The 26,660-nt window shown below is 36.3% G+C and overlaps 1 pseudogene; it reads left to right on the top strand.

Annotated features, from left to right (window-relative positions):
- Positions 1–62: 62 nt before the first annotated feature.
- On the top strand, positions 63–26,274 carry LOC140855603 (ABC transporter D family member 1-like; annotated as a pseudogene).
- Positions 26,275–26,660: the final 386 nt, after the last annotated feature.

The raw sequence follows: 26,660 nt of genomic DNA, 5'->3' as shown, positions 1-26,660 counted from the left end.
CTGTTTCATAGCATGTGGTAGGCTCATTAGGTTATGCTGAACTACCTTTCAAAAGTTCCCCAATGTCTAGTGTTATTTATAGTTATCCATATTCTTATCAAACACTATTTTGTTTTCTTTTCTATTACAGTGGTTATGCCGACCGGATTCATGAACTAATGTTCATATCGAGAGAACTGTCTACTGATGCCACATCTTCAGTTCAAAAAAATGCTAGTAGTAATTATATTACTGAAGCAAGTTACATTGAATTTGCAGGGGTCAAGGTACTTTAATTTCACTAGGAATTTGACATATTTACTTGAAATTATGCTCTGTAATCTACTTTTGATACTAAAATCAAGTGTTTCCAGGTAGTTACACCTAGAGGAAATGTATTGGTGGACAATTTGTGTCTTAAGGTAGAATCAGGTTCAAATCTTCTTATCACAGGTATTCTGCCAATTACAGAATTACTGAAGTTTGCCACAATGAGTTTACACTTGACAACTGATCTGATCTATATAATTTTTTCCTTGCATATGTTTTATATGGCTGAGCAATATATGATGAAATAAAGAATTTGGGTTTTGTTATCTTCTGTTGCATCATCAAGTATTTGTATTTGCTGTTTAGTAATTTAAGGTTCATGTTTTGAGTATTATTGATGATTCAGAGGATTTACACAGAAATGACATGATTAAGATCAAGTGTAGAGTAGACCAATGCTGAGCTTAGTTCTTTAGAAGATTATAACTCATACGAAGTAAAAATGCTTGTGGAGTCTCTTAAGTTGGAAAAAGTTTCTGAGATAGCTATATAATAAAAAACCAAAAAGTTACCCATCTTTGCTGCATGCATATACATTGTACAGATCACAGATGCATAGGGTTACTATCATGCAAGTTGAGTTTCTCAAAATTTCTTGGCCTATATCTTAGTTGGCACCCGGCAGTTTTCTCTTTATTGTTTTGTCCTTGTTAGGTTAGAGTGTCAGACCCAATTCTAATCATTTGCCACTGTATCTCGAGTTTCAAATATCAAAGCGTAATTCGCCTCTTATCTCTTTCTCCATTGTTGGATCCATGTCTCTTGAAATCCGATAACACCTTTCACACACATTTTTTTTAGCTAATTAATTTATTTATTATTAAGTGCATTTCACTAGTTGAGCCTATGCTAACAAAAAAAATTCTAATGAGGACCTGTCTTTCAAAATTCAGATCATATAATTGATAGAGTTGATTGTACTAATGGAACATTTTAACAGTATATATTTATATGATTTTGTAACTTTTCTTCTCTTTCTCATTGTTTAATAGATTCTCTTCTTTGCTCCAAAATAAAAGGATGAATTATTTGTCAGTGTATACTGATAAGTTTCACATTGTTTACTGGTATATCCCATTATATGTGCGAATATTCCTGTTTATGCTTCTAAGTTTAGACAAGTTGCTTTCTTGGTTGGCTTCATACTCAAAACTATCTAATCATGGATAGCAACTCGAATGTTTAGAAGATATGCATACGCTTTTCGCACAAAGTAGAGTTTAGAGAATGGTAATGAAGTAGATTATGACCAAGCAATAAGCAGAATGCCTTCACTCTGACTCCTTCGCTTTTTTCTAGAACAAGTTAAATGACCAGAATGCCTTCGATTGCTTAATAAAAAGAAAAAGGAACTGTTTAGCATGATAACCAACAGGAATTGGTCTAGCTGGTTGGTACCCTACTTTTGGGTTGAGGCCCCAGGTTGAAAGTTCAAACCCAGGTGGTGGCATGTTACCAAGCATTCTCAAAGAAAAACAACCTGGCATTCATTATTTCGATAATTTTTCTGTATCTCCTCTTTTTGGACCTGTTCATTGTCTTAACATCCTTCCTCAAAAGCTAAAACTATTCTCTTTTGTTACCAAAAAATGGGATTAGATTTTTTTTTCTAATTTAAGAGACTTACCAAATTCTGGTGGTAGTTGTGACTTCCACTCTTTCAAGCTCATCTGCAATCCTAATTAATTTCCTTCTCCCTCTACAATATCAGGTGTATCTGACATTAGCTATTGGATGTAAGTAAATGCATATCTTATATTTTTATTAGTGCTTATTGTTTTCCTTCTATTTCCTTTTCAGGTCCAAATGGAAGTGGGAAAAGTTCCTTATTTCGGGTTCTTGGAGGGCTTTGGCCACTGGTTTCTGGCTACATTGTAAAACCTGGGATTGGATCTGATCTGAATAAGGAGATCTTTTATGTGCCACAACGACCATATACAGCTGTTGGAACACTTCATGACCAGTTGATTTATCCTCTTACAGCAAATCAGCAGACTGAACCACTTACCTTCCATGGAATGGTTGAGCTGTTGAAAAATGTAATACCATTTGTCTTGCGAACTGATCCATACGATAGAGTAGATTGTTTATTGATTCAGAGAAACTAGGTGAACCACTGTTCAATTGGCAGGTTGACCTTGAATATTTGCTGGGACGTTATCCCTTAGAAAAGGAAATAAACTGGGGTGATGAACTTTCCCTTGGTGAGCAACAGAGGCTAGGAATGGCCAGACTGTTCTATCATAAGCCAAAATTTGCTATTCTTGATGAATGTACTAGTGCTGTCACAACCGACATGGAGGAAAGATTCTGTGCTAAGGTTCGAGAAATGGGGACATCATGTATTACTATTTCACATCGACCTGCATTGGTTGCATTTCATGATATAATTCTGTCTTTGGATGGGGAAGGAGGGTGGAATGTTCATTTTAAAAGGTTACTATTCATAATTTGATGTTTTTCTTCTGTTTCTGTATAGAATTTCCAACACGTCGCAAACTGTTCTTTCTGGTAATGCAGGGATGATTCTTCTGTTCCTACTGAAATAGGTTCCAATTTGTCAAAATCATATGAGACTGATCGTCGTAGTGATGCCCTAGCTGTTCAGAGAGCTTTTGCTACTATTGGAGAGGTCAATAATTATTTTATTATTTCTTTGCACCTTACATATATAATGTGCTGAAACTTTGCTGTTCTCATTGTTATTTTTTTATGGCATATCATTGGAAGAAGAATACATTATTGAAAGGCAGAGTGCATCCTTATTCAACAGAGTTGATAGCATCATCTCCTGAGTTAGATGACAACATTCCATTGCCCCCTGTTCCACAATTAAAAAATGCTTCAAGAACATTGCCTTTAAGAGTTGCAATGATGTTAAAATATTGGTAATCATCTTCTACCTGAAGAGTTTTATCTTCCTGAAACATTTTTGTATTTTGTAGCATTGCTTACAGCAAGTGGCTTTAGTGTAACATCAGGAATTAGAAACTGGATGCTATAGCAAAAAAGTTCTTTTGAAACATATAATTCACTGTTAGTTGGAGATGAGCTTATAATTTTGTCATTATCTTTATATTTTTTTTTTTGGCTGCCTTTTCCTAGGTCCCAACACTTCTTGATAGACAAGGTGCACAATTTTTTGCGGTTGCTCTTCTTGTTTTTTCTAGGACATGGATCACAGACCGTATAGCTACTCTAAATGGTAGGATTAATTTCTCATCATGAATTTGGCATGTGAAAGACTAAGCAACTTCTTAAGATGCATCTACTGAATGTTACAGGAACTAGTGTTAAGTATGTATTGGAGCAAGATAAGGCTGCCTTTATTCGATTAACTGGCATAAGCGTTCTTCAGAGTGCTGCATCCTCTATTGTTGCACCTACATTAAGGTATAGACTATATTTTATTCTGGTTTTATTGGTTAACCAACCAGTGAAGAGATTTAGTTGGAATATTTATGAAAGAGCACTTTCTTTTTATGAATATCTAGTTGGAATATACTTTTTTTTTTTTTTATTGATCTACACTGAGGTATATATTTTTTTTCTATTCAACCTATTTGCAGCTCTAATGCTTGTGCAGTCAATCTAAAGCATAAACAGTTTTCATGTGGCTCTTCCACGTGATAGCTCATTCTCATTGCTTTTATATTATTAAGCCTGATATATGTTGCTGGAACTTTTCCTATCAGTCTAATGTTTTGGGTTCAATTGGTTAGTTAACATGGTATCAGAGCTTAGGTTTGCTCAAGATCACTGGTTAGAATGACCTCTAATCTAGTTTTCACATGCATGATCTGATCTACACATGAGGAGGGTGTCAAGCTTGATATACATTGTTGACTCTTTCCCTATCAGCCTAACCATTTGGGGTTAATTGGTTAACATGTGTGAATTTCTAACTTCCAAGGGTATAGGACTGGCCAGTGCTTGGTGCAATATGTACATATTGGTATTGTGAGCTTGTTGGTAAGGGCGTCAGCAAGTTGAGCTTTTCCTAATTGAAGTCAAGCTGATGCCCTAACAGTTGGTCTTTCATTAAACTTTTTCTTTGAGATTATCCTGGGTTGGATAGGCTCTAGCCAACTGATACTTCTTAGATACATATCCACATTTCAGACACTCGGGCAAAAAAAAAAAAAAAAAAAAAAGGAAAATCCATACATAACACTTGGCCATATATATTGTGCTTGTATATGGTTTTCGTGATCTAGTTATAACAACGTATTACTAATATAATTTCTTAATCTTTGGTAGGGCTTCTTATACTGATTGAGTCACTTATAAGGCTCATATTCAGCAAGCAAATCCAAATCTTTGCTACATCTTGCCTAACAATAAGTCAAAGAAGCTTGCTTATTGAAACCCTTATTTGTAAACATGCATGTCTAACAGGTGACTGGAAATGGGCTTTCAATATCTGTTATGCAAGGTGTCCTCAGGTTTCAAAATTAGCCTGATAAAAATGATACATCAATTGGATATGAGGGCATTTGTGGTTTAGAAAAACCATTGGATAAATTCATTTAGGGAAGATGTTTTATTACACCTTCTGTTCAGAAGCAATATTGCAGTTGAAGCCTTCATTGATTCGTTGGTCATGCTTATTAATGCAACATGGCCTTCTGGTATAAATTTTAAGAATGCTATTTTCTATAAGATGCCTATTGACTCCCTTTTCCACTTTATTTATTGCAACTTGATATTTCAGTTGCCTTTATGCCCACTTATTTACTTGTACATCATGTCACTTTATTTCATGCATATTGGTTTTTTGTTAAAACTGATACTTACATGGAACCTGACATTTTTTAGTTCAAGTGTATGGACACATCAGGTTGTGAGCTTTATCCGAAGTTGCCTTGTTGGAGTCCTTATGTTATGTAGACAGTTAGACATATACTCTTATCAGGGACATCTTTGGCCTGACGAGAAGAATCAACTCCAAAAATATTAGTGCAGAGGAAGATCATATGGTTCTATCAGAATCTTCTGGTTTATAAGAAAATAATATTCTTCTATCAAGGGTTTAAATACTGTACTGACCCTCCTGCCGGTTTTGTCCTGGAAGGATACAGTGTCAGGATGCCCCATACAGACACTTGGGATTGTCTGGCCTTCTAATACCTACTAGGATGCAATTTTTTTCTCTCTTTTTTTATATTTTCAATTGTTTTTAACTTTTTTATTTTAAATGAGGTTTTAATGTATTTTGGTATGTTTTAATGTCCTTGAACATGTTTGTGAGTCAGTGGGGGTTATCTGGTGTCAATACTGATATGATATCAACACCTGTTTTTTGAATAAAATTTAAAATATTGATTTGCATTGAAAAAAATAGTTTTTTAGGTTGATGACTGCCCTTTAACGTATTCATATTTCATATCAAATAGAAAAAAATTATCATGAACTTGCTTTGTTTTTTTTTAATTTTTTGGATAAATTAGTGGCAGAAAAGGAGTTCAACTTAATGCATGAGGTTCTGATGTTGAGGAAGCCAGATCATAGTGAAGGGAGGTTGGATTTACCCTCCTTCCCTGCTTTCTCCTCTCTCCCTCCCTCCCTCCCTCCCTCCCTCTCTTTCCACATCCCCCTCTTTCTTTGTTTCTGCCCGCACATGTCCACCTTCACAACCATCCTACCTGGCTATAGCTTACTATTAAGAGTAGTATGGTATTGGCAGTTCCTGAAGTGCTCGTGACAATTTGAACCTTCCTGGTAAGGTTTTGTTGATTTATATATGATGTAACTGTCAAGTTGGAGGACTTTATCAAGGTTGGGACTCATTTGCAATAAAAATGTTCTGATTCATTTTCCAGTTTTAATTAATGTTACATCTGGTTCAAGCTGGGTCTACTTGACTCACTTGCACATTACAGATAGGAGTCCCCTACACAATTCTTCTCGAGTTCGTCTGACTATTTCTCTTTTGAAACAACATTATTTTGGAGGGGCCTTATGGGTGGCATAGTTTTTACTCAGAACATATATGACTGAAATACGGGAACATGAGGTCGTATAAACCATAAACAATGAAGTCACAATCAACATTTTGTTAAAGCTATTTAAACTTTAAAATAAGAACTTAATAGAGCCAACCATCATGCCATGAGAGAGAACTACATGCCATTCTCAATGATGTGTCTGTTCCTTCACAAAACCAGTGGAAAAATCATGCCTTTAATTGCTTCCATAATAAAAATTACCATCTTGGGAGTACTCCATAATTGATGTGGCTGAACAATGAATTTCGAGAATCGAACAGTGAGAAAAACGGCATAAAAATTTTCCTAATTTGGTTCAAGTCTTATCTTGCATTGCTCTATCATGTCTCTGTATCTTCCTAGAGTATCTTTCACAGATAAAATGCAAACTTAAAAGTGTGGTTCTTCATTGCTGAGCTTCTGCATTCTCTGTCTATTATCTAATTTTTATTTCTGTGGTATAAGCATGTCCTGTTGTCAATTATAAGTTAATATGTCCAATTATTTTAGTTGGTTGTCTTAAATATGTATTTTATTTAGTGTAACAGATTCTAGACATAACTCATTATGTTTCTTCAGAAAAATTATTTGAATTTTGATTATAACCTGCTTGGTATACTTTATTTCAACATGCTGCATATCTTCATAGCATGTGATATTCCATGTGGTTCTTCTATACAATACTAAGATAACCACCATTCTACTAACATTTTTCACCTTCCAAGACTATTTTTATTAGAGTGCGTTGATATATTTTGTGGCTAATAATGTCTTTTTTAAATTTATTTCTTAAATTTTTGTCATCAACTATTATTGTTTTCCAAGTAAATGTTTCACACTATGTTCAGAAGCTATCCTGCTTCCCAGCCAATTTCAATGCCTTGTAGATGTTTTTGAAGAATATCAGTTGCACTGTAATAACAAGCTCTTTTATTTCAGAGCTGAAATTATATGCATTTTCAGGTACCTAACAGGAAAGCTTGCTCTTCGATGGCGAATCCGCTTGACTCAACATCTTTTGAAGAGCTATTTGAATAGGAATGCTTTTTACAAGGTAACCACTTTTCAAATTGAAGACTTCCTGAGTTCAAATTAATTGTTAAGCTCAGCTTCATGCTAGGTACTTACTGCCAGATCATGGATGTACATTTGGTTCTCCAGTATATACCTTTATTTAACAGTGTTTTTTCCCTTTCCATTCATCAAATGAGTAACATGTTTCTAATGCTAAACAAGGATTTAGATCCCTGTCGGTACTGTACATTTTAGAGTGGAGTAGTGACTGAGTCCTGGAACAGATCTGGGACCTCAAAACCATAGAAGCAGGTTGCTCAGGACTAGCCAGTTTGCTCAGGACCAGAAAAGATGCGGCCAAAAGAACCCCAGCCAGCTTTTTTTATTTGTCACATGTCCAAAGGTGGAGAGGAGGAAGAGGAAGCGAGAAAGTGAGGAAGAAGAGGAAGAAAAATCAGATTTGACACAACACAATAGACCTGTCATGTGCTTGAAAACCTCAGCTGCCCAAAACAAAGATAAAAAGAACCATAAAAGATATTAAAAAGCATTAAGTGGATGAAAAGGAAAAAAAATAAAAACATTTTTTCTGGCCTTAGTAGGGTAGTAGGATGCCATGGCATACCGAGTGTTGGTAAATGGGTATTCTGGATACCAATATAACATACTGACCTAGGCACCAACTGGTATAGGGATGGGGACCGGGTGTTAAAACCATGGTTCTGGGTTTACTCCAAGAAGAATGTTTGAAATAAGCTAATGTTAAATAGTTGGGAAAAGGTTCGATATCTACGCTCAAGGTACAAAATTTTGAATGTAAATAGGCCTCTTGTTAGTTCAATGCCAAAGCTGGTCTTCTTTCAGGAAAAGCCAAAAGGTTTCTTTAAAATTTATTTGTTGTAGACAACTAAATCTTGAATATTTGAAGTGAAAGTGATCAAAGCAAAATGAAACCATCCAAAACTGCCTACTTGCCTCACATACTGGTTTTGGCCAGTTCAGGATGTGCGACAAAATGCTCTGGATGCCACGCTAATCTTTTTGGACTTTAGAACTGAATTAAAATGAACAAATTGCTTGTGTTTTCATTACTATTGATAGTCAATATTAATTTTATTAATCTGCAAGTAAAAAATTTTGTTTCATGAATTAACCATGTTACTTTAACTGGTGCAGTTTCTGCAGATTCTCTTACTCACAAATACAATTGTTCTTTTTTTTCTGATGTTAACTCCATTATCTTCCAGGTATTCCACGTGTCATATAAACCTATTGATGCAGACCAGAGGATAACACATGACGTGGAAAAGTTGACTACTGATCTCTCAGGACTTGTCACTGGAATGGTGAAACCTTCTGTTGACATTCTTTGGTAAGTGTTTGCTAGTTTAATCAATGCTTATCAACTTTCTTTTTCATGGTTCTTGATCTGGTTGTGAACCTCAATCTAGAAGTTGACTCATGCATATTATTTACCGTACCATCTTTACTTATTGAGATTCGTGGAAATGTTGTTGTGAGTCTTGTGATGCTTCAGGTTCACTTGGAGAATGAAGTTGTTGACTGGCCGCAGGGGAGTTGCTATATGTATGCCTATATGTTGCTGGGATTGGGTTTTCTGAGAATTGTTGCCCCTGAATTTGGTGATCTAGCAAGTCAGGAACAACAGCTTGAGGGAACCTTTAGGTAAGATGGTGCATAAGATTGCTATATGCATCTTGTAAAACTACTAGGACTCTGTCCTTCATTTTCAGGCTTTTTGTTTACACTTTTTGAGAAACTAGCATGGCCATGCATCTACCTAGGTCATGCACTCAAGACTCCGTACACATGCTGAATCTGTTGCCTTCTTTGGCGGTGGTTCACGGGAAAAAGCTGTAAGATTTTTGCTTGCCCTTGGTCATCTATTTACTTATTTGATACCAGTATGTCATATTATGGAATATTTGCTAATATATATATTTTTATCATGTACATGTGTGCCATACCGCCAAATCCTCGATTATTTTAATTGTCTACTAGGCGGCATTGTATTAACAAGATCCGGTATGGATCACCTAGAACTGAAGTATTGCATTGCAATTTAGCTGAGATTCCCCTTTATGATCGGACGACTGCTAAGATGTCCTAATTGTGCTTTATAGCTGATTTATTCCAATGGGTTCATGCAAGGTCTGCTGTACCTGTACTCGTACCGATATCGGGTATCGATACCGTACTGACACACGGTATGCTCCGGTATATCGGTTCGGTACTGGTACAAATTTTTTTTTGTTTTATTTTTTTTTCTTAGGACTTCAAGTTATTAATTCATAATTATAACATCAAAATTACATTATATTGCATATTATTGACATATTTGGGTTCAATTTTTGAGTTTAGTAGTGGTACAGAAAATTTTGATCCAAAATTTTAAATATATATTTATTTACATTATATTACAACTCTATCATCCTAAAATAAAAAAAAAAATGTATAAATGTGTATTAAAATGTATCTAAATTTTTAAAGTACAAAGCACAAAGAATGATATACTAACCTCGAGATCTGCTCTGCATTTAATATCTCGTCGAGTGTCTGTGACGCTCGTAGATATCTGGATCATTGGCATAGTCTGGAGGAACATCAGTCCATCCCTGTAATCAAGGAGCATTGTACTCCTGAATATTAATTCCATAAGACATTCTCTCTGGATTGTAAGACATCTTAGATCTCTCACTCAAACTCTGGCTTTGAGAAGTATCCTCAGAATGATGGTATGGCTGTGGAGGAGTCCATCTAAATATGTTGGTAGCAAAATCTGATCCGTAAGATGCTCCAGATTGCATAGGATAGTAATCACTAGAAGACGATGCTTCGGATGCACCATATCCATATGGATTATAAGGTGGCTGCAGGTAATAGGATACATAATGCGAGAATGATTCAGATACATTCATGGATCCTACTCCACGTGCAAGATCGTTTCCAGTTGTATCGTGTGCTGGACGACCTCTAAGAGCCCATTGTCTATATGAAATCGGCTCCTCACGGTCTCTATCGACTCGTCCACCATGATCTCTATCTTATGTAGCATGTGTAAATTGGAACTCACCGGTGAATCGAATATCACCTTGCGGTTGTGTCCATAAGCAGTGATTTTCTGTCCTTCAGTTCCTCTCTGATCATCAGATCCATGACTACTACTAGTACCATCATCACTCTTCCTGATCTTCGAATCTGAGCCAGATAGCTCTCGTACTCTCGAGAGTAGTGCACGTACAACTATTTTTTCTTTCTCCCCTTATGCCCCTCTGTGATTGAGTTTTTGTGATTGGGAGGATGGATGTCTTGTTGCTGACCGCTGATCTCGTCTAAATATTTCTCGCTCAAATCTCTGTGAGGATGTATCGGATATCGAGTCATGTGATGAATGAGTCCTTTATGTCCCCCAGGCTGTGGTTGATCAGCTGGAACTTTATGTGAAATTTTTTTTGTTGCCCATTGCCTTGGATCCACCTTGATCTCCCTAGCTACCACATTGGTTGGTCGTGGAGGGAATCCCGGCTCATCAAGCTTTGGCTCTTGCTGCTGACCTGCAAGCCATCCGATGATTGGATCGTCATCCTCGTCAGCATAATCATCTAGTGTCGGATCAGTGTACTTTAGTTGTACTTCCTTCTGAACGTATTTTAGCCTCAACACTAGATTATAGTGACATATACAAAGATTATTGAGACATTTTTGTGTCAGATGATTTCTCTGTTTGCTGTGGATAAGGGCAAAAGTCGACCAATTGCGCTCACAGCCACTAGCAGAGACCGTCTGGGAAAGAATGCGAATAGCCGCACCTCTCAAAAGTTCTGCGGACATTTCAAAATGAATTCACCATTCAGCTGCAAAAGCAAAATTACATATCAAATTTCATGATATTATTAGGCATATGATGTCAATCTATATTGCTCATTATTGATATGTAATTTATCTGGATTCATCTGCTTTTTGCTTACAACAGCTGATGGAACTCCAAAGCTGTCTGATTTCTCTTTAAACTATTTCATCTGTAAAAAATATATTTATTAAATTTATAAATATATTATTGAGAATAGATCGAATTCAGTTAAATAATCATATCTGTTTTAAACTAGCATACCTCTTACAGACACAAGGATGTGATTTCTGGATCAGGCACCATCTTATATATCATATTACGAAGAGCAGCAAAAAGCTCATTATCCATATGTATCTCAAGAATAGTATACTGGAATCTCATATTCAAATAGTAAGCTGTAGATAAATTTTATAATTGATTAAATACATTTTACAAGTATAAGAAAAGAAATATTTTAAAGTATTCTTGAATCCGTGCTTACTGACTAGATGCAAATATCTATCCATCTGATAGTCTCAATGGCGCTCAATGATGTTAATGAATTTTTGAGCATGTTTCGGATCATTTTCATTGATTTGTTTCTTTGCCCTCTCCATCATGTAATATAAGAAGCCCATCTGAGGATATCTTTTACTATCCACAGTGCGAAGCACCTCGTAGCCTTCATTATTTTCTCAGTCTACTATCAGAATGACTGACTCGTCATCAAGTTCTCCATATGACTTCCATCAGTGCTGGTCCTCGCATATCTACTCTTCTGTCACTCGGCACTCACAAACATCTAACGTAAGGTTGCTTTCTTCTGCAGAAGACTATCAAGTGCTACGTAGTTGGTAGCAAATCGTGTGACACCTGATCTTAAGATCTTCCCTCCAGTATACATCCGCATCAATAAAAGGATCCATATTGATTGTAGATGAATCTAGTAATAGTCTGGACAATCTTCACTATCTGCTGCACCCTATGAATCTTCTCAGTATCCATCAATATAAGATCAATGCAATGTGCAGCACATGGGGTCCAGTATATTTGCAGTCGCCGCTCCATTAGCAACTCTCCGACAGTTTTATATTGTGGTCCATTATTTGTGATGATTTGCACGACATATTGCTCACCCATTGAATCAATTACCTCCTCTATCAGATCAAGGATATATGCAGCATCGTGCATCTTATCTGAAGGATCAATTGATTTGTGAAAAAATATTTTTCCATCACAGTATGTAAAAAAATTAATGATGCTCCATCTAGTAAGACTGGTCCAACCATCATACATCACTGTCAGTCCATATATGGGCTATTTATTTTTGTAAGTAGCAATCCATCTCTGCAAGTCCTCCTTGTTACTGTTAAGAAGCTGACCATATATGTTCTTAGGTCCTAGTGGATCTACACCCTGGCCAGCAGCCTCTATGGCTGAAATGACAGATCGATAGTAAGGATTGCCTGCTGCATTTGCTAAAATATGGCTGAAATGAAACCATGATCTAATAGCTTGCCACATCATTCTTCTTATCTTTTTTCATCATAGTGTCAGTCCTCTATTGCTTTGAATCTTTGTTGGAAAAAGCATGTGGATCCAAATCAAGGATGGTGGCTCTTGCTGGAATATCTCTGGAGGACCTCCTCCTACTGCCAAAAGCTCTCAACAAAGATGAAATACTGTGTCTGCTCCCTTTACCATCGGGCTCTCTAACTGAGGTAGTCTTTCTGAACTCGGATTCTCCTCCACCGATCGCTGATCTAGATCTCCATTCATAGCATGATGGTCCAAATCGCTCTCTATATCTGGCCATCTCCTCCTGTCGGTACTGATCATCCAAGCTCGTCTGAATGGCAGTCTCAATCTGTGCCTCATCATCTGGAGTGGAAGTCTCCTATGATCTCTAGAGTAATAGAAAGGTCGCTCTGCAGCTCGATGATCCACCTTCGTCCTTTTCTGCTTTGCTCTTTTTTTTGCTGCTTTCGAATCAATGAAGTGCTTCTTCATCAACTGTCGGACCTCCTGTGGATATTTCTGACATATGGACACATCAGGATAACCACCAGTCAGGTGCTGCTTCAACTTAGTCACCCCTCCTCCTTTGAACTTTGTGTTGCACCATTTGCATTTCCAATGATGCCGAGCCGAGAGCATCTTGTCATGATCCCAACCAATGTCACACTCTGAATCTTTCTTCTTACTCATTTCTGCAAGTATAACAAAATACGATAGTTTAATAATTATTAAAAAAATATTATATATAAATTTAAAAAATTATAATAATTATTTTAAAACTCATAAATTCAAAAAAATATGTTATATGTTTCAAATAATATTTCTGAATTAGCTAAAATATAGTACTAATTTTATATATTTTTTATTTGATTATATTTTTATTATTTAAATAATTATAAAAATATTTTTTAATTTCAAAAATTAAAAAAAAATCTGAGGTTAGATTCAAGAGCTTGAATCATTTTAAACATGATTCTGAATCTTTGATTTTATATTTTATTAAATTTATTTTTTAATAATTTTTTAATGAATAAATATATATATTTAAAAAATATATAATTAATGATCCCAACTAATGTCACGCTTTAAATTTTTTTCTTACTTATTTTTGCAAATATAACAAAACACGACAGTTTAATAATTATTAAAAAAATATTATATATAAATTCAAAAAAAATTAATAATAATTTAAAACTTATAAATTCAAAAAAAATATTATATGCTTCAAATAATATTTTTGAATTAGCTAAAATATAGTACTAATTTTACATATTTTTTTATTTGATTATATTTTTTATTATTTAAATAATTATAAAAATATTTTTTAATTTTAAAAATTTAAAAAAAATTTAAGGTTAGATTCAAGTAGCTCGAATCATTCTAAACATGATTTTGAATATATGATTTTATATTTTTTTGAATTTATATTTTTAATAATTTTTTTATGAATAAATATATATATTAAAAAAATATATAATTAATAAAAATCAACGATTTTAGTGTCTTCATGTAGATTTTTCAAAGATCTATCACATATGATCAAATCATATCAAAATCATAAAATTTTGGCATGATTTTCTTTTATTTTTTTATTTCTTCGTTCTTATCCTTTTTTTAGCCACAAAAATATAAAAATAAAATATTTATTAAAAGAATAATATATTCTCTTATTTTCAGTCAAAAATCAGCGCCTCGAAGAAGTGCTGCAATTTGATAGAATTTTTTTTCTTTTTTTTAATTTTTTTGGCTCGTATCGTCGAATGCCTGGGAGGTGAGAGTGCTTGGGAGTTCTCTAAGAGAGCTCTCGGGTTTCTCTCAGAGAAAGAATCTGGACTGTCACTAAATGACAGGCCAAGTCCCATCACACCCCCCACCCCCATATATTATTGTCAGTACGATTCGGTTCAATGCCGAACTATACCGAACCGAGCCATACTGCCCGATTTTGGGTGGTATGGCTCCAAACCATGCCGAATCGTCCAGTTCGGTGCGGTTCGGGTATTTTTTCGAAAAAATGGCTGAACCGGATCGGCTGGCCGCCGGTCTGGTTCGGTATGCCCTGTATCGGATGGTTCGGCCTGGTACGACATTCCTTGGGTTCATATTCTTCTTGTAACCTATCTTTAATTATATTTTCCGATCAGCAAAAACCAACATTTTGCATCATCATCCTCCTTGGCCTCCTTGGTAACTAAAAGTATGTGCACATCATCAACATTTTTCTTTGTTTTTTTTTAGCCTACACGTTGAATAAGTAAGTATTGTTATGGCCTAATAGATGCTGGATCTGCTCCCTTACAACTTTAGCTTTTGGGGGGAACTAACACAGGATCAAGGCTAAGGTGGCTAGATATTGTCCATTCAAGTCCTCTCCAAGTCATTTATTTTTAGCCCATCTGTTGGCCATCTTGATTCCTTTCTTGTCTTGACTCATTCTGAATTGTCACATTGACTTGTCCTTTAGTTTGACTCATTTCTCCCTCTATGTACATCGTTCAGGCTGAATTCGAGAGGGGTTGTTAAGTCCTAATATACACTGTGGACCCATTCCTTAAAAACTTAAGCTTTTGGGTCAAGTAATTAGTTAACATTTAGGACTTAGACAAGCTTGCACAAAAAAAAAAAATACTGTCACCTTTTTTAAGAGTATATTTTAGTTGATGTACATAGGGTATATTGACGGAGCCATTTTTTAGTAATAAATCTGTTACATACATGGTTCGACGAATCGTCAGATTTGGGGCGTGCTGAACCATACTAGTAACCTATCGGAATGGTTCCGAGCTTCTGGCATTCAAAACGAGAAACTGATGAGGGGGAGAGGGAGAAGGAAAGAGAGGGAGAGAGGAGGGGGAGGGAAGGAGAGGCAGAGGGAGAGAGGGCCTTTGGAGGCCGTCGGAGGGTGGTCGAGCTTGCTATGCTGCTGCTGAGCTCTGTGAGGGTGGAGGGATGGAGGGAGATGAAGAGGAGGCCCCCTAAGGCCTCCGAAGTGCCGGTGAGGTTGTCGTGCCGTTGTCAAGGGTAGTGAAGGTAGGAGGGGCTCCACCCTCCTCTCGATCAAAATAGAGGTTTCAGTTTGTATTTTGTTATTTTTTTTGGATTTATCGGGTGAAGTCGTCAAGTGCATTGTCGGCTTTATTGTTTTTTCTTTTTTTTTGGGTGGGGTGGGGGATTTTCGGTTGAAGTCAGCAACTCGAACCTAGTGCACCCATAGTGCTCTAATCTTGGTGCAAGATTGTAGGGTCCATCATGGAGTTGAAGAGGCGACAGTCTCATTCCATTATGCTAGAGTGAGAATATGCATTGAGGATAGCTACAAAGGTCATCTCATTGGAACTCCCACTCTAACTATCTGATCAAAGTGCCAGAGGGCTTTTTCACCATGACCATGCATTGCCTGGCCACGAAGCATTGCATTCCATGTGGAGGCATTCCTCTTGTGGAAGGTGAGCACTGCCATGTCTAGGCACCTCCACTTGGCATATGTGTCAACCTTGGCAGTCCCTATATGAACATCCCACTTAATTCCTCTGCACTCAATGTACTCATGGACCCATTTCCCCAAACCTAGTGTTCCCAAGCTCGCATGAGCTGAAAGAACACTGGACAAACTTATCTTGCCTGGCTCCGACCTTGAGGTACGCATCTCATGAAACATTTCTATAGCATTGTTGGGTTGTTTTTATTGCACCAGCTCACTTTTGATGCTCATCCAAGAAGTTCCATCTCTCTCTCTAGGAGCTCCTCAAAGATCCACTTTGCTTCATCCAAAACACTCCCACTTCACATGCAGATCTAAAAGAGCATTTGCTAGAAATCATGCAAAACTCACCTTCATGCTTGAAGATCAACCCATGAATTGCTTTACCCGTGTTTACTTCAACCGAAAACCCCAAAAAATTGAAAAAAAAAAAGTGAAGTTGGTAATTCTGACTTCATCCAATAAATCAAAAAAAAATTATGAAATAGGGGTCAAAGCTCCTATTTCGATCATGAGGAGGGCGGAGCCCCTCTGGCCTTCACTAGCTTCGGTGGTGCTACAACAGCCTTGTCGGCCTTTCGGAGGTCTCCGATGGCCTCTTGTTCCTCTCTCTCTCCTTTCCTGCCTCCGTCCTTAATAAGCTTGGTAGTAGTGCAGTGAGCTTGATCGTCCTCCGGTGGTCTCCGAAGGCCCTCTCTCCCTCTCTCCTCTTTTTTCCCCCCTTCTCTCTCTTCCCTCCCGTTCTCCCTTCGCCTTCTGTCTGTGTTGGTTCGGGCCCCATATGGAATAGCATGGGGATGTATTGAACCATATCGCCGGTTGACTAGTCCGGACTTTGGTACTAGCATAGCGAACCTTGTTTACACACACACACATTCTGAATACAACATTTCACTTAGCTTGAATTTTTATTTTGTAGTTTTCTACAGTTACATATATTATTTTTATGATCCAGTCAGTGCTTTAATGATGTTTTATATTATTAACAGATGGTTTATTCAAGATTCCAGGAGTTGATTAATCATTGTAAGATCTTGTTGTGGAAAAAGTGGCTATATGGTGCACTAGATGACTTCATTACGAAACAACTTCCACATAATGTGACTTGGGGACTAAGTTTATTATATGCAATGGAGCACAAAGGAGATCGTGCTTCAACATCTACACAAGGTTGGACTAGATAAGCTACTTCAGTGTATAATATGTATTGGTTGTTCCCAAATCATTTTCTGATTTTAACAGCTTCTAGAATTATTTCAGCGGAGTTGGCACATGCATTGCGCTTCTTAGCTTCTGTAGTATCACAAAGCTTTCTGGCATTTGGTGACATTCTTGAGTTGCACAAGAAATTTCTTGAACTTTCTGGTGGCATAAATCGGATTTTTGAACTAGATGAGCTACTTGATGCCACTCAAAGTAGTAAGTTCATTGATCTTTCAATAATTGATCATTCCCCGTATGGGTGTTTGGGATCATACCTTTGACGTGATATTTGCTGTTGTTTTTATATCATCTATAAGTAATTTACAGCTGACATTAGAGTATTTTGGCTGACGTACATTATGGTCAACCATTTAGGTCGGGCAAATCCCTTAGGTTATCTGTCTCCTTAAATGTTTTCATGCTCTTGGACCATAAAATCAACAATCACAATTATGGAAACTAGCCTGTTCCAGATTAGGTAGCATGTCATCCCGTACTCACCAGACCTTCAAGGAGATGGCCATGAGACATGTCATCTTCCTTGATGCCTTGGTACCCATGCTATCTCGGTGTCATGGCAGCTGCTCACAAGCCATTTGATGAAATGCCTAAGAGGAACATGATCTCGTAGAATGCTTGAATTCTTATTTGGCGCTTTTCAAACAAAACAACTTGAGATGCAGTAATTACAGTTTCATGTAGGCAAACAATTAAAATTCAGCTGCATGCTAGTACAATTGCTGCAATTCCACTCGCATGCATCTTCCATTGCATCGTACTTCTGATTGCAAGGAACCAAACGGCCCCTAAATTTTTTAAGGTCCTTGAACATGTTTTTTGAGTTGATGGTGGGATGTATGGTGCCAATATTGGAACTGAAACCTATGATTTGAACAAAATTAAAAGTTACTGATAGATATAAGTGAAACATGACCTATCACTTATCAATCATAAAATGAATAATAGAAGCATGATTTTCCCCATGTTTCTTAATTTTTAGCCAACTTAGTGGAAAAAAAAAGGGGGCAAAGGACCTTATTAGGTACGTGAGATCTCTACCATGGAGGAGGTAAGATCTTAGTGAGGACAGGACAGATCTGAGTCTCCATCTCTCTCCCTTCTCTCCTCTTTTTCCTCTCTCTCACACCTTTTCTCTCTCTTTCTGCATTGGATCACCTCCCATGACTAAAATGAAGAGAAAAGAGAGCAATAGGAGGATAGGTGCTCTCTTTTTCTCCACAATGCACTGGGATCGAGCCAGGTCCTGATTGGTGCCAGCCAAAGTGCCTAATGAGTGGCTTGTCTGGCACATATAATTGGTCTATTCTGTACCTTCGTGTAATCTTAATAAAAATTTCAAAATCCTCATGTTACAAATTTACTTATATTGCTAAATTTTATCCTTAAATAATTGAAAAATAACTTCAGAAAAGCTGGATATAAATAAGATATCTATGTAAAAATGTTATATTTTGTTTTAATCAAGCTTTATAATGGTTAAGTTTGTTTCAACAATGATGAAGTTTTAATTCAATTTTACAATGACATTTTAAACTATCTTATTAACAGTGGTCTGTATTCCTTTGATTTCTATTGCTTGTACCTTTTTTCTTATTCAATTAAATTTGTCTAAACCCTTTCCAATGATAACAAGAATAGAATTATTTTTCTATTCTTTTTTCTTTTCTATTGTTAGTACAGTATTTCCATTCAGTCAAATTTTCCTAAACCTTTTACTATGATAATAAAAGCAAAAATATGTAGCCTTTCTGTTTACTAGCACCAAGTTTCTTTTACTCCTTAACTCATTCTCTATCATGCATGCATATGTAGATAACATGCAACTAGAAAACAAGTTCATGACAAGTCATGGTAGCTTGCTGTCTTTGTTGCTTGCAAGATACAAGTGAAAACTATCATCCATAAGCTAAGAAGCATAAACATGGATATGGACATCAGACAATGCGGATATATCATTATAACAAATCTTGAAAATACAAGATACAATTTAGTTGGGAATTGGCATATGATAATGTTACTGTCACACGAATGTATGGTGTAGTTATGGTACATTAGAGTTCAAAATGAAAATAAAAACATTGTTTGTGATATATAAGGTCTACAATGCCTCCAACAAAGAAGTATATGTTTAAAGACTTCATGCCCATGGATCAAGTTGTCGAACGCATTGCACTTTCTATAACTAAATTTCATATGATTTTATGCATCGGGAGATATCCAAAACATATAAATTTGTTTGTGGGCATTTTAGACCTTGTAGATCATATCCAACAGCGAGGTTTAAAATATCAGTATCTGGATCTGGACCTCATACCAGCTTTTTGCTGGAATTATACAGTATTGGGTACCAACATATGACATGGGACTTTATCCTATCAATACACTATATACCGATGCTGGAAACTTGCCGGAATGGTCCTATACTGTTTGTACCATCCCATTCTGGCGGTACTTGAAATCTTGTCTGACAATCTAGATTACCATTTGGCAACTTGGCTTGGATAATTAAATTTTTGGCAGTGGTTACAAAGTCCTTTTTTATAAACTCTATAGCACACCCACATGCACACATATACAGTACATATGCATGTTTGTATATTTTGATAAGAATTCAAAAAGCATGTCTTTTTATCACAATAACAGTATGTGCAACAAGCATTCTATTGTCCCAAAAAATACAGCGACATCATGGAAATGGGCACAGCATAATAAAATTAAACATAGCAACATAATAAAATAAATACATCAAACATTGAGATTAGGGGTGATTGGTTGGCTCCTTCAATGCTTGAAATTCACGACGAAGCCCGCTTATCATGGGAAGATTGAAGAAGGGAAGAAATCCCGGCATCAAAAAAAAAAAAAAAAGGTCGTCTTCAATCATGTCTGACAAGGATGAAGAAGAAAAAGGCTTTGGAAGAAGATGGAAGAAGGGAAAGGAAAGAAAACATTATCCTATCTATGCTGATGTCTTGCTGTTGGTATTGCACTGTAGCTGGAGCTTTCCTCTTTTACCTCTTATATTAATTAGGGCACAAGAGATAAGGGCTAAAGAGAGGGGGTCTACTTGAGTCTTAAGTTAGTGGGTGCACATCTGAGTTTAAACTACATGACCCCGGTTTGATAGGCTCCTAGGCCTAGCAGCTTTAAAATATCATAGAAGTATCTAGATCTCATTTTTAATCATAAAAAATTCAGGATACCTAAATTTCCATACTAGATATTTCAGGAAACTATCTGATGCATATCGCTATTTGATGCATATTAGATACATCCATGACTACTGTTTTGGAAAATCCATGCTTCCTAGTTAATAAAGGAATGTGATATAAATTTATACCTATCATAATGAATAACTTAGCAAGGTCCATAAGGCCAGTACCGGGAATTGTACCCATATGTTACTGATTTGTACCGTATGGTATGGTACACACCTCATACTGACACAGGTTCCCAACACTTTCTTCTCACTCCTAGCCATGGTATGGCTTGAAACCATGGGGTACGTGTCGGTAGTGGGTGGCACTAGTTGGTTCTGCTTAATTTAGATTGATGTGGACCGATTCAGTTCATATACCGAATGAACCTTGGTACCTTTCTGACTTTATCATACAGTACAGTCAGTAGGGGGCAGCAGAGCAGACCTTGACCTAAAGAGACATAAGTAGTTGATGGGCTTGGTTTCATAGTATTTTTATAGCTTCAGGATCTAATGATTACTTGGCCCTCTGTATACCCTATACTGTGAGGTTCATCTTGTGCTCCTAACTGGAGTATGCTATAAACATGCGCTATGATATCATTACAAATAAAGAGCTAGGAGAGGATAGATATCACAAAACTTGTTGTTCAAACAACTCATCTGAAATTGCAAGAGAAGGAACATTTTGAGGCTGATAAATGGTTGCTTTAGTAGGATGTGATCTTCCTTTCAATTCTTTAACTTGGGTTACTTGTAAGATTTTCCTGAACGTAATGCAATAAATGCTTCAAAACCTAAATAAAAGGGACTGAAGAAATGGATGCTCCAATTTGGTGGTCGGTTTAGATATCATTTGCATATAGTTTGACACTTCAAACTTTGCTTTCTGTTGCTTTCTTCAAAATTTCATTTTAATTACTATTTTATCAGCAGCTTATGGGATAATCTACTTTGATCTTTTCACAGTCAAGGATACCTGGTCTCTGCTCATATATATGCTTTGCTTAGTGTGCTTATGTTGGAGTTTCATTGTGGAAATTGGTCATCTAATGTCGTTTTTCTTGATACTAGTTGACTATTTGATTTCTGGAAACAAATGTTAGGCCCTTTTGTTAACTCATGGAACTGTCAGTTGTTGAAGATGCAGAGGTTCTCACATCAGATGCTCCTGCATCTACTAAAATAGATGATAGTCCTACTCGAGATTCCATATCTTTCTCTAAGGTTGATATTATCACCCCTGGACAGAAACTGCTGGCTAGAAAGCTGACATATGAAGTTGCACAAGGGAAAAGCCTCCTTGTAACTGGTAAGTAAAATTTTCTAGTTTAATTCTATCATGTCCCTGATAGGCTTTCTCATAAAATTTACTCTTTTGAAGGACCTAATGGTAGTGGGAAGAGTTCCATATTCAGAGTGTTGCGAGGTTTATGGCCCATTGTGTCTGGAAGACTTATCAAACCCTGCCAATATATTAATGAGGAATTGGTATCAGAATGTGGTTTATTTTATGTCCCCCAGCGCCCATATGCCTGCCTGGGGACCCTGAGGGATCAGATGATCTACCCTCTTTCTTGTGAGGAAGCAGAGCAGAGGATGATCTCACAGTTTGAAGGTGTGTTAACTAAATAATTGTCTTAATTATATTTCTCACTTCTCTTTTAAAATAATGGAATATATTTGTTTTCTACCGAATTTTGAAGCCTCTAACTTACTATTGACATTGCAAATCCATAAAATTTCATCCTATCGACTAGGAAAGAAACCGTAACCATAACAATCAAGCTTTTTCTCAACTATCTAGTGTTGACTGTATGGACCCTCATCTGCCAAGTGTTCTTATTTAGCACTACCTGTGACCATAACATTCATGAGCATCAAATTTGGATCTTTTTCATATCTTAACATGATTTTCACTACAGGTTATCAACATAATATCAACACTGTGCCTTTTCAATATGAGCTTTGGACTAGTGTTATACATACATATATACATACATACATATATACGTACATACGTATGTACGTACATATATGTATGTAATCTCTAGTAACGATGACTATGTCCAACAAAGCTATCCAAACTGGATGGAGACTATTAATGACTTCCACTCTATGAACACGTCTTTTGTTGTCTCACGTTTTACATCTGGGGATTGTTAAGCTATCTTTTAACTTCCTTGCCCCCTCAACAAAATTTGAGCCCCTATCTAATGAAAACCTCACTTATTTACTACTTACACCGACATATCATATTATTGTTTCTCCACTTGTGTTTGATTGTCAAACTCCTAAACTTCCTCTAATCTACTAATCCTCAATCCTAATTTCCTTTTAGCATACATCCACATGAATTTAATCTAGTACAAGCTGTACTGAATGCTACATGATGAAGAATCAACATGTTATGGGCATTATATATCTGACTAAATTTTACTTTAGGAATCCTCTTAGATATATCCTTGGTTGTTGATCAAAGATATTTACCAATATAAATAAATTTACACAATGTAGTAAGATTTATGCGAAACATTATCTAAAACATTGTTTAAGGAAGCAGTAGGGACTAGGAAGAAAGGATGGATCTGGTTGGTAATGTTTGCCTTGATTTATTATACTATATAAGTACAAATTATAATGTTTGGTCCTATGAATTGGTTGTGATGGATGCAATTGTGGCAATATGACCATGGTATAAGAGTTACCTTGTTTAAGGAAGCAGTAGCGAATAGGAAGAAAAGATGGATCTGGTTGGTAATGTTTGCCTTGATTTATCATACTATATAAGTACAAATTATAATGTTTGGTCCTATGTATTGGTTGACGTGGATGCAATCATGGCAATATGACAATGGTATAAGAGTCAGTTTAAGGTAGGACTCAGATAAATTTAAGTTTGGCATTATGACAAGCAGGTATCGAGACAAAAATGGAACTCTTAATTCTGTGAAGAGATATATCTGTAAATGTAAATGCATCTTTACGATGGTAAATAAATCTGTATGCATTTAGGTGCATGTCTATACATGGTTTGTTGCCAGATTGATTAGTCATTCTAATTTAAAACTACCAAAACCTACAATGTTGTGTGGCTCAAAGTGTTAGGCACTAAAAAAAGTACATGAAAACAAATTAAGTAGGGAGAAATGAAAATGTTGAGATAGATGTGTGGTATAACTAGGAAGGATGATTAAGAAATGAATATATTAGAGGAGCTGTAGGAGTTGCACAAATTAAGGACAAAGTGATGGAAAACTAATTGAGATGGTCGGACATGGATGCAGAAAACTAGGTTGTGCGAAAAGAAGAGGAAGATCTTAATTAACATGGATGGAGGTTGCGAGGAAGAATGTGGGGAAACTTGGAATACATTAGAGGTGGGCTTGGATAGGAATACTTGATGAATGAGGATCCATAAAACCAGCCCCAAATAGTTGGGGAAAGGCTAGATTTTTGTTGTGCAACTACCTTAGCACAATCAACCTTATCATTGTTGTCCCTGAAAATTCATCTTTTGTTTGGACCCCTTCAGTGGAAATAGTAAATCTAATATCTCTATCCATAGCATGTTCAGAATCTTTTATCATTCTCAGTCTCAGGTAGTGATGATAAAAGTTGTCTGAAAACTGTCCTCTTCAGCCACTCCACCTGACTCTTATAAGTGTTTATGACTTCATCTTTTCGAACAAAAGGACACAAATAGTCTAAGATCCTGGAAGTTTGCTTTTAGATGTAATCAAGGCATCATTTTCTTTTGCATTCCTACTCAAATTATGTTGTTTTTATTTTTTTTTGAATTTAAGGCTCTTGTAGACCCAATATTTCCTTCATCTTTCAAGTTTAGAATTCAAAACCTAGTGAATTTAAATCTTCCCATGTTTTAACATATGTAGATTATAATGCATCAAGTGGATTTTCGATTTATGTACCCTATGATGTTTTTTACCACAGTAGTGCAACTGATATCGTTTATTTTTGTACCAAATTGATAATTAGGTTAGAGTCCAGGAAAACACATGAATTTCTAGTCTCTAGGCTTTTTCTTGATCATGTTCAATGGTTTTGATCTTGAATTTGGATGTCCTATCTTTCATTTTGAAGGACCATCTAAACTATGTCCTCTCTAGAGTATGTTAGCATTACTCATATATCTGTCTGTATGTGTGTTACTTGTTTGTGCATGTGTAGCATCTGCATATTGAACAAAGCAAGAGAATGTCCTTTGATCTAGTATTTTATTTCATATCCATTCGTACTGTTAATCTCAAATATTCTTGTTGACCTTCATTCTTCTAGTTCAGTGTTCAACCTCTTTTTATTTTTCCGCAGTTTTAGATTTAGCATCTGCTTGTGGCATGCAGCAAGGGGACTTTCTTGGATCTAGTATTTTATTTCATATCTATTCTCACTGTCAATCACAAATTTTCTTATTATCCTTCATTCTTCCAGTTCAGTATTCGACCAATCATCATATTTCTATGTAGTTTCAGATTCATTTTGCCATTGATTTATTTTGCCTTGTTATGGAAAGAATTTCAAGGAACTCATGATACATAGGTGACAACTGTAATGCTGCTTCTCTTCTGGATGCTCGCTTGAGGTCTATTCTAGAAAATACTCGTCTAGTTTATCTTCTTGAAAGAGAGGAGCAAGGTTGGGATGCTAGTCCAAATTGGGAGGACATTCTTTCTCTTGGAGAACAACAACGGCTTGGCATGGTGAGATAAGGAAACCTTATTCTAATTATCTTAGTCCATCCTTTTTATGTTGTAATCCTGTTCCTAATACGTCAGTGATCCGATGGCTTCCAGGCACGCCTGTTCTTTCACCACCCTAAGTTTGGCATCCTAGATGAGTGCACAAAGTATGTGTTCCAATGAACTCTGTGTTACTCTGTTGTTGATAGATCTGGATTAAGATTGCTTAAGGATCATGTGCATTTTTCTTATCACAGTGCAACAAGTGTCGATGTTGAAGAACACTTGTACAGGCTTGCACACGAAATGGGTATTACAGTCATTACATCCTCCCAAGTAAGCACAGAATACATCTATATCTACCCCCTTTTACAGAGCTCTGTCACATTTCCTAGACTGTTTGTTTTGATTGAACACATCCCACATTTTCAGCGGCCTGCCTTGATACCATTTCATGCAATGGAGTTGCGATTCATCGATGGTGAAGGCAAATGGAGGTTGTGCTCAATAAATCAATTACCAAGCTGAAATCATCCTCCACCATTTACATCATAGTTGTGATTGTTTCTTTCATTGGTCATAATTACATTGAGTATTGCAACAAACAATATGCTGAAGACATTGGTGCATTATGCCACTGGTATCTTGTCCAATAATTTTAAAACCTTGCCAAGAGATCAGAGAACTGCAAATCCAGGGAATTTTTAATTTTCTGGAGTGACAGATGGCGACGATTGTTTTGAGCTGGAAGTAATGAAAATATTGTTAGGTTTAGGTTGTAACACATAAAGGGAATGGCAGAAAACTGAGAAGCACGCTCTGTAATTTCCAAAGAAATTAAAGGATGCTTTCTTGAAGTGTATGCAAAGAAAATTTGTTGTACATACATGCTGCATATATGAAACACCAGCATCTCATGCAATGAATTTGTATTGTTTGTTTAAATTTGTGTGAAATAACAAGGGTTGCAACTCCATTTCTATTGTAGGTTATGATATGCATTCCCAGGCTGGTTCATTTTTGGATATGAAATTTTCCTAATTGAAATTGATACCAGCAAGTTTTTTTATTCTGATTAGTTGGATTTCTTCAGAACCTTTGATTGCACCATCTGGCATTGTGAACATTTGATCGTGTATCCTTGTGATAATAGGTTTCCTTGTTTTCTACCATGAAACCGTTAGAGCTGCCTTAGTTGGCATTCGTGCCAGAGCATGTTACAGTTGGACCTATTACAACGGTACCTGCAGCTAATACTTTGTCAGTTTTCTTATATTGAAGCTGAAAAATTGGCATCATCTGTTTTTGATATATTTATTATACTTTTGATTCGAGATCGCGAGTTAGAAGGCATGACAACCATCATATATTCATGAAG

The sequence above is a fragment of the Elaeis guineensis genome, chromosome 1 (genome assembly GCF_000442705.2).
Source record: "Elaeis guineensis isolate ETL-2024a chromosome 1, EG11, whole genome shotgun sequence".
In the NCBI taxonomy this organism is placed as follows: Eukaryota; Viridiplantae; Streptophyta; class Magnoliopsida; order Arecales; family Arecaceae; genus Elaeis; species Elaeis guineensis.
The sequence above is the reverse complement of the archived record's forward strand: the minus strand, read 5'-3'. Positions and strand labels throughout refer to the sequence as shown.